This window comes from Zonotrichia leucophrys, unplaced genomic scaffold (assembly GCF_028769735.1).
Source record: "Zonotrichia leucophrys gambelii isolate GWCS_2022_RI unplaced genomic scaffold, RI_Zleu_2.0 Scaffold_41_468701, whole genome shotgun sequence".
Taxonomy (NCBI): domain Eukaryota; kingdom Metazoa; phylum Chordata; class Aves; order Passeriformes; family Passerellidae; genus Zonotrichia; species Zonotrichia leucophrys.
The window spans coordinates 404,748-414,229 of NW_026992246.1; positions in this window are offsets into that span (position 1 = coordinate 404,748).

Sequence of the window (9,482 nt, forward strand, 5' to 3'; positions counted from 1 at the left end):
GTACATCTTTGAGTTAAGTCTGTAGTTTGAAAACATAGCTGTTTAGTCTGACTGCCTGTTCTCATAAAAAGCCTGTGCTCGGAGAAACTGCTTCAGCCGAAAGACAGAGATAAGGGGGGAGCAGACAGAAAGACTGCTATGAGAGCAGGCCAACCTGACCTAGGAATTCTTTCTGATAAAGAAGAACTAGCGGCAAATGTCACGCAAAATTTGTAAAAAATGAATATGTATGAACCTATTGTGAAATTACATGCATATGTATTTGAGAGAGGGATAAAAAAGGATCTGGAGTTCCCAGAGGTACGCATGTCTTTTAAAGAGAGTAACCTCAACATGTGTCCAGCGCTGTAATAAACATACCAGCTTTACAACTTTCACAAAGTTGGACAGTTTCATTTATCTCCACAAAACAAGTCCTAGGAGAAGAAGTAGCAAAAAACTTTTACCCTGGGCAATTGTTGGGTCTGCGGAGGGCCAGGAAAATCTGACAACTGGCCATGGGTGGCAAACATTCCTATCTCAAGTTACCTCCAAACTGGTCAGGGATATGTTATGTAGGGTATATTAGACCGTTGTTCTTTTTGCTAGCACAACTTCAGGGAAATCCGTTAGGAATCAAGGTATATGATGATCCAATTAGAGAAAAGTGGTCAATTAATGCATCCCTGGTGTCTTGGTTTGAAAGACAGGTGTCTGCTAGGGAAGGCAGGAGCCTCCCTTGGAACAGAGAATGTAAACCTCCTCCGTCCAAATTAGTATAATTTTGAAATTAAGGGGGGGGTCTCAGGCAAAGATATGAGGATAAGAATAACAGTTCTTTACTAGTAAGTATAACAAGGTGTGAAAAATGCATATTATATGATTATATTATATGATTGACTCTTCAGAAATATTAAAATGATTACTATATGCGTTATGTTGGAAAGTTATGCTGCATTAATCTCTTCTAAGTAGTGTGGTAAATATAGTTTTTAGGCTATAAGATAATATTAAAATAGAAACTATGTGATGTAAGATACTTTTTGTAACTAGCTCAAGGAATGAAAAAGATAATCAAGAAATTCTTTGGATTATCCTATCTGGATAGAGACAACAGCAACAAGACAACAAGACCCCAAGAGAAGATTGATTGCTTCCTTATTGGGAAGGCCCAGAATCCGAGGAACCAAGAAAAGTGATTTACAAGATGAGGGCAGAAGTTGACATTAAGCAGAAAACATCCTTAGTTTGAAAGGAATGCTTGAATCATGTATGACACACATGAATATGCAATTTGCTATTGCTTTTAAGGGTTAATCCTTTGTTAGCAAAATGTGCTTTGTGGCAGAGCAAAGCACCCGGATGTCCATAATTCTTTGCTTTTTATTGTCTTTTATTGTCCTAACTTTGATTGTCCAAATTCTTATTGTCCTAATTTTTATTACTATTTTCATTACTATTTTTATTACTATTAAACTTCTAAAATTTTAACACAAGTGCATGGGGTTTTTCACACAAGGCAAACAAAACAATAACTATGGCATTAACAACAAACAGAACCAGGAACCCAGTAAGTCTTCTCGACTGCAGGCACTTTCCTCTTTGGTGAAGTTACCGTCACAGCCGACAGGAATGAGCAAAAATCCCGGGCTGGTGAGTGAAATGTTTCAGAAGTTCCGCGGCGGTAGCTGCAAGTGTGGGGACGTGCCGGAAAGGCAGCAGGATGCTAGCTACAGCATGGAGAAATCCAGAGCAGTACTGAAGAACAGCAGGGGCGGGGCAGCAGCGGCCCAGCTCCAAGCAGGGCAGGGAGAGGCGAAGTTCAGGACTCCCGGGGCACACGAGCAGATGGTGATAGGTCCCTCAGGGCTGAGCTCCAGCGGTGCTGGTGAATTCTCCCTGCAGTAAGCGACAGCCTGGCCATCCTCCTTCAATGCCAAAGAGCGAGAGAGGGCAGCTGCCCCCAACCCCGTCTTTTTACCTGCCCCCCATTCTTGTGGTATCTCTGTCTCCCCCAGAGAAACTCCCAAAAACCAGAGGAGTTCCCCCTCCTGGCTATCTCAAGCACCCAGTCATCAGTGCTTCTTAGCAACTCAATGGGAAAAAAATTCCACAAGTAACAAGGAAAGGAAAGAAAAGGAAAGAAAAACCCAACCCCAACACCTGGCTGGAGGGAGCACCCAAAATTGGGAAAAGATGAATGGCCACCTGGGCGAATCATACAACACTATGGACCAGCCACATAGAATCCTAATGAATCAATATCAGGTGCCAGAGAACCTATTTATAATTTAAATCAGATAATTAGGTTACAAGCTGTCTTTGAAATAATAACCAAGCAGGCAGCTACAGCTCTTGACCTTCTTGCTGACCAATCCGATCAGATGAAAAATGCAATATTTCAACATTGGATGGTATTAGATTATCTATTAGGAGAAGAAGGGGGAGTGTGTGGAAAATTAAATTACTCAAATGATGAAGTGAAGGGAGACGACCCATCCTAATTGATCAGCATCGAGCTCCAATTTTATTGATTCAATCAGTCACTTTTTATAAGTGTTAATTAAGCTCATACATATTGCAAAATCCGAGCTCATCATAGGTCACAGATTTAAACATTAATCCCTCCTTTTGTTTTCAATACCTGTGGTTTGTTATTGAAACCAAGATTTGTGTTCTCACCCTGATATGAAAGGTTCTCAAAACTTACTTTTACTTTTCCCAAAACAGCCAAAGATAGAATGTTCACCTGTTATGAGAAAACTGCCTGAGAACTCTGCTGTTTACAGAAACGTACCTGGCCTGGGAAGCAGGCTTGACAATTAGCTGCTTACAGCTGCCTTTTACTTTTCCATCAGCTGTATATTTTCATGGCCTTTTTTCCTTCAAGCCATGTCTGAGCAAAATTCTCCAACACTCAAACTGCTGTTTGCAAATAGATGACAATGGAAAAGTGGTGAAACAAATAACAAACGGAATAAGAAAGGTCATGTACCAGTCAAACATGGAAAGGATAAGAATGGAACGTTTTTGTGGTTACCTGGTGGACTATGGGTTAAACAAATGTTTTTTTCCTCTTATGCGCTGTAGCAACTCTCATCTTTTTACCATATATGATCCCTTGCTTAGTGCAACTTATTCAACATGTGATCAAGGAGACACAGGTAGCAGCCAGGACTGCTAATCCAGAAATTACTACAAAAAGACAAACTGATGTCACTGCAAATAGTTGCAAAACCAAAAAGAACCCAAGAACACAAAGTCAATGATAACTAAGGTTTGTAAAGACAATTACTGAGAAAATAAGAAGAGGAGGGATTGAAAAGAATGAGAAGGTGTCTTTACAAACAAACTGTGGGCCTGATGGTAGATAAGGCCAGATACAGTGAGGCCAAAGAAGCAATGGGGGAAGCCATAAATTTCATAGGAATTCCACTAACTGACACAAACGGATACTCACTCAGAATTGTGCTAAATCCCTAGATTTAGAGAAAAAGAACAGAGACACAAAGAAAAAGAAAAATGGCGAGGGGGGGGGTGTGAGTATACATTAGAAGGGGTCTTAGGTATTAGGAATTTGGGGAAGTCTGTACCTCTCAAGTACCTCAGACAATGGGGAAAGAGAGGGACATGTGGCTGGGAAATTAGGATAAAAAGGAGGCTGCTTCCTCCAAAAATTTGAGAGACCCCAGTGGAAATGCCTCATGGCCTCTCCCTTTATTCGAATAAAGTAACGGGACTCCTCTGTACTCAGGAGTTATGCTGTTAATCACAGTCTTGAGATATGTGAAAAGCCTCTGTTTCGGCCCGCGTATCCAAAGAATGAGTCAGAGCTCTTCGTTTTTCTGAAATTTTTCTCCTGCCCAGCTGAGGTCCGCTCAGCAGGGCAGCCAGCAGCACTCTGACCACCCTCGGGGCGGTGTTGTCTCTTTATACTACAAACTACATATAACATGTTTACAATTACTTTCCAATACCTATCACCTATGTTAGACAGTGAACTTCTATTCTAAACCAATCCCAAAGTGCCAGCATCACAGCAGAAGATGCAAATAAAGAAGAACAAGAAGAAAGACTAGACACACCCAAGTCCCTCCATCTTGTCCCCAAAACTCCCATTCCAAAAAAAACCCAAAATCCACGCCTTCACCCACTGATAATTTTATTATTACACAATTTAAACTTCTGTGACTTTCAGGTCCTCATACAAAGCTGGCAATTTGCTCCACGGGTCATAATCAAACCCACAGGTGTTCTGGGTTGCGTGCCAGGGTCTCTGAGCCCCCCAGCAGGGGCCCCGGCAGCTCTGGACACCCAGAGGGATGTACTGAGTTCCGACACTCTGTCTCCTTTTTGGACATAAACCTCTGGTGTTTATGGATTAATTTTCCTGTCAACTCCATCCTGACTCAGACTGGCAATGGGGATCATACCAGCAGTGGGGCTATCAGGGGAGAGGGGCAAACAGGTGGTGCGTGTAGAGCCACAGGGAGAGGATGATGTTGTAAGTATCCATGATATTGTTGCATGCTTGACTGCCAGCCGGCAAAGTTGGCTTTGCCTGCCCCAAGGCAAATAAATCCCTTCTGGCTCCCTGAACAAACCCATCATACGCTAACATGATGGCCATCCTGCCTTTCTCTAGCCACACCTAAAGGTACACACTCACCCTGGCTTGCTGCTTCCAATGCTTGGCACTCAGCAAGCCACTGGACTCTAAGCCCTGGGGACACAGCAGGTTGAGGGCTGTCATCTGCTTGGCATTTTGCTTGCTGAGGGTGAGATGCAGGAGCTGTCTGGTGATGTCCTCGCCATGGCTGGCCTGTTTCAGCAATAGGCATCCAGAGTAAATGGTCTCTGCAGCCCTCAAGTTACAGTGATAGATGGGGGGACACAGTTGCATTGGATTTCTTTGGTGCCCCTGAAGATGACTTCTCAGAAGTAAGTTTTGCACTGCTGGGCAGGGAGAAGGCACCATCACAGTGCCTTGCTGTGATGAAGAGAGAACTAGGAACCCACAGCCAGCAGGCAGGTCTACTCTCTGGGTGACTTTGCAGTGGTCAGACCTTTTCTTCTGGGTAATAGGTGCCAGCACCTGGAGAGGAGGACACAGGGATCCCCACACATATGAAGGGGAAAGCCGAGAAGGTATAAATTGGTTAACAATACTTTTTCTGACTGGAGCATCATTTCTACCCTACTTTTCTTCCTCGCTGTTTTCCCTTGCTGGTGTACAAACCTGGGTGTGAGCAAGTAATTTCTGGGACCCCAGGGGCTCTTCACTCTTGCTACTTGGCAGTGGTGGGGTTCTTGTGGGGGGGACATGATGGTAACAGAGCAGCTGGGTGTCAGGCACCTTGCTGCAAGTAGAGATGATACTGGAGCTGATAGCAGAAATGTCAGTCTGGTGGCTTAGTGAGCCTGGTGTGCCTCACCATCCCACAAAGTGATGAGAAACGAATTAGAAGGAAAATTACTGCTCAGCAAGTGATTCCACTGAATTATCCCCCTGTGCATGGTGGATGGGGAGGGCTGAGCACCCCTGGGTAGCAACAAAGGATGGCAACTTTCCACACTGCATTGATGCCTGTTTGCCTGCAGCTGAAGCCATTTCAGAGCTGTCCTGTGAGTTGCAGAATAAGGACTTAACAATTAAAAATTGGACAGCAGGTATATTTTATTTTAGCTGGGATGCATGGGGGATATTTCCACCAAAAACATGTATACCTGGTGAGACAGGTTCCAGGTTTAAGTACACATTGATGCCACAAGCTCACACCTCCCTGCCCGCCCATTCCCTGCCCAGAGTCTTTGGTAGTGCCATGCCTGCTGCTGGTCATGGGTGAGGGTCTTTGATGAAGCAACATCATCTTTCTTGATGTTCGTTGCTTCACCTTTTCTTCTGGGCACTGCAGTGGAGTTTTGGCTTTCTCCCAGGTCAGTTTGTCCTGGCCAAAACCATGAGCCTGGTCCTGTCTGTTTGGGGTTCTGCTTTATGGGTTTCAACAATACCTTAAGTTCTGCTTTACTGAGCTCACACATTATACATTTATCTTTACGGCTTTGCCTAGCAACTAAATTTCTATGTTATATTACAATCTGTTTCCACCTAGCAAATTATATTCCTCTGTGTCCTTGGTACAAGCTGTATCTGCTTCTACAAACTTGCTAAACATTTTCTGTTTTCCCCACCAACTGCCTAAGTACATTATATGCCTCTAAAATTCTGAATTTTCATAACCATGCATGTTCCCCGTCTCACCATGAAGTGCAGGTTGGAGCCAGCTACAGATGCCAGGGTGACAAGGAGGTGCCTTATCAGTGTGCTGGAGGACCCAAAGGAGAAAGCTGAAGACAAGAGGAAAATGATGCCATGATGATTTTTTACCTTTTCTTTTATATACCTTTTAATGTATTCTCAGTGCTCTTAGCATACATACTTGTAATTCCTTAAGTCTGATAACTTAGCACAGTCCTGGTATTCTGTTAGGCCAGAAGACCAAACATTTACTATCAGAACAAGGCGACCCCTGTGGCAGGGAGAAATGACAAGGAGGACTCCATCTTATCAGAAGGTTAATTAATTACTTTATTATACTATATTATTCTATACTATATTACACTACATCTAAACTGAATCTGCCAAGCACTCAACTGCACAGAATCTCGTGACTGTCAGCTGACAGTCCCCACACCCACCCACCCACATGCACACATGGATTCAATTGGTCGGTGAATCAAAACACTCACCAGAATCCAACTACCAAACCCCTTCGGGTAAACAATCTTCCACAATGCATTCCACTTGTGAACAACACAGGTGCAGCAAATGAGATAAGAATTGTTTTGCTCATTCTTTTCTCTGCTTCTCTCACTGCTTCTTTCAGGTTCAGAGAATGTGAATCTCACAAACCACATGCTAGAGACCTTGCAGTTGGAGGCTGGAAAGCCTTACGCTATCTTGAGAAATCAAGGTCCTCTCTAGAATACATCCTGTAAACTAGGATTAGGCCCATCTGGGGGGAGGGATTCTTCGGGATAAGGGGATATCACGTTATTCATTCAAGCCTCTCATTGGGGCATCTTTGTTAGATATGCTAATTTGCAAGGTCTGTAAAACTCTATACGTGCTCTATCATATGTGTATTTTGGCATATTCCACTGTGGCAAAGTGGCGCACCATAAGGATTCTTATTAAATACCGAGGTAAAAATCCTTTATCCCTTAACTGCACCTGGCTCTTAATTTTAGGACCAAGGAAAAGGCATCAACAAGATGGTGTCAGATTCCTCCTGGGAAGGCAGGAGCTTACTGAGAAGTTCTAGAGGCAGATGAAGAGCCGTGGTCAGCACCCTCCTCACACAAGGCACAGCAGAGCAGGCATGGCAACAGGAAGCAGCTGGGCTGGGGCCACTCAGCGTTTTCTCTCTTTGGCCGAGCACTGCTGCTGAGCCCCCAGCGACTTGGACTGAAGTGCGGCTGCTCTGCTACTGTCAGTGTGATGCCCCCAGCTACAGACAGGCAGCTGCAAAATTCAACCTAAGGCAGCTCAAAACTGCTAGCTGCAGTCTCTTTAGAAAAAGAAAAAAAAAAGAGAACCCAGAAAGGGAAAAGTCTCTGCCTAAGCAAAGACCAAACAGCCAGCAAAGCAAAAATCATATGGCTGAAGGGAACGAGCAGCCTGCTTCAGCAGACTTTAAAAGTGCCCATGATAGCAGTCCCCCCACAAGGTTCCTGGCTGCAGGGTCTTAAGGAGACAGTAACAATTTTTGGGCACAGATAGATATGGAATACAATAACATTATGGATTACCCCAGGACAAATGGTCAAGACCAAAAATCTCGAGGAGGGCAACAGTGTTCTGCTGGGGTGAGACATACTTTTGTAGGTGCCATGGCATTGTGGATGCACAGAGTGGTCTTGGTGGTGCCATTAGATTGGGCTGTGCAGAGTTGGAGCCAGTTGCTGCAATCCCCAGGGGAAAAAAATTGAAGGTTTGTGACCTCTTTGTCTCTTCAGCTGCAGTGCAATGGAGTTGTCTTCAGTGCTGCCTCAGAGGGACTAAATCCTGGCCCTGGGGAGCCCCTGTACCACACTTGAGGTTGCTGCAGGGTGGGGAGATTCTGGGATGACCTTTGGCAGGGGTATAGGCAGGTTACCTCTCAGACATCCTCCCCTATTGCTCACCCTGGGGTCTCCTGAAGCCACCAGGCTCACAGGGAGGGCAGATGGGAAGGCAGAGGTGGGCAGAGGGGCAGAGGGTAGAACATGCCCTAGCACCTATGTGGGCTGGGTGGTGATGACAGCTCTGTGTACAGGAGCTGGTGGGCTCCTGCTGGGAAGTTGGTACAGAAACGTGTTGGCATTCAGGAGCTGTTGAGGGAGATATTGTTAGATGCTCTTTATGGCCCCAGGTGATGCCTTAGGATTTTAGCTTTTATTGATTAATATATATCTATTTGTAATCCTGTAATTCTTTAGTGTATAGCTCTAAACTCCATATACAGTGCTAGCTACTGTCTTCACATTTTGGTCAGACAAAACAATTCCTCTCTAGGCCTGGGAATCAAGGACACCTTACTGTCTCTGAAATAAACAGGGCCAGGAGACTTCTTCTCCTTTATAATGCCTTTATTAAAAGTGATCAGCTCAGGATTGGGCGTCTCGGCAGGGCTGCAGTCCCCGTCGTGTCTCCCAGGGTGACTCAGAGGAGGAGGATATGAGCAGCTCCGTCCACTAGGGGCAGAGCCGGGGGATCCAGTCCTCGTGGGAGCTTTAGGGTGTGCGGTCCCCCTCAGTCTCGGCGCTGGGGACGACTCCCATGGTCAGGGCGAGAGGGGCTCCGCATCTCTGCAGGCTCAGCACTTGGCTCCTCACATCCAGACATCACCTTAGTCTCTCAATTCTTATTTGGCTCGTTGTTTTTGGGGTTTTCTCGTTGCATTTCGAGTCGGGGTCCCACAAAGCATTCTGGACTTTGGAGTCACTTTGCATAACCCCCCCCACCCTCTCAGGTGTCTTCCCTATGTTCTAAGAGAGCACAGCCTCGGGGGAAGGGTCCACCGCACCCAGCCAGGCTTTTTACTAATACAAAAGAAGAGATAAGCCTTAACGACCCGGTATTACAATAACAAAGCACTAAGAATCCTGGCAGAGCCTGAGACCTGGCTGCTTCTCTGTAACTCTTTCTCACAAAAAAATTATTAACCGATTTTTTGTTCATAACAGTCTCAGGCCCCAAGAGATGTAAACAAAAGTGAGTTGGGGGGAGCAAACTTGAGGTAAATGACTTCATTACCTGAAGCTGTAATTGGAAGATTAATCTCCAATATGCAAATGAACCGCGATGGCGGCGGCGGTTCCACGTAAAAGACGCGCACGAAGGGGACAACCCGCGCGAGTGCGATGGCTGGCAATTAGCAGCCACCCGGGGAAAGCACACGGGTCACGACAGCTGCGCCGGGTGGGATTAAGCCAGCCGGGACTGCTGCAGGGTCCCGGAC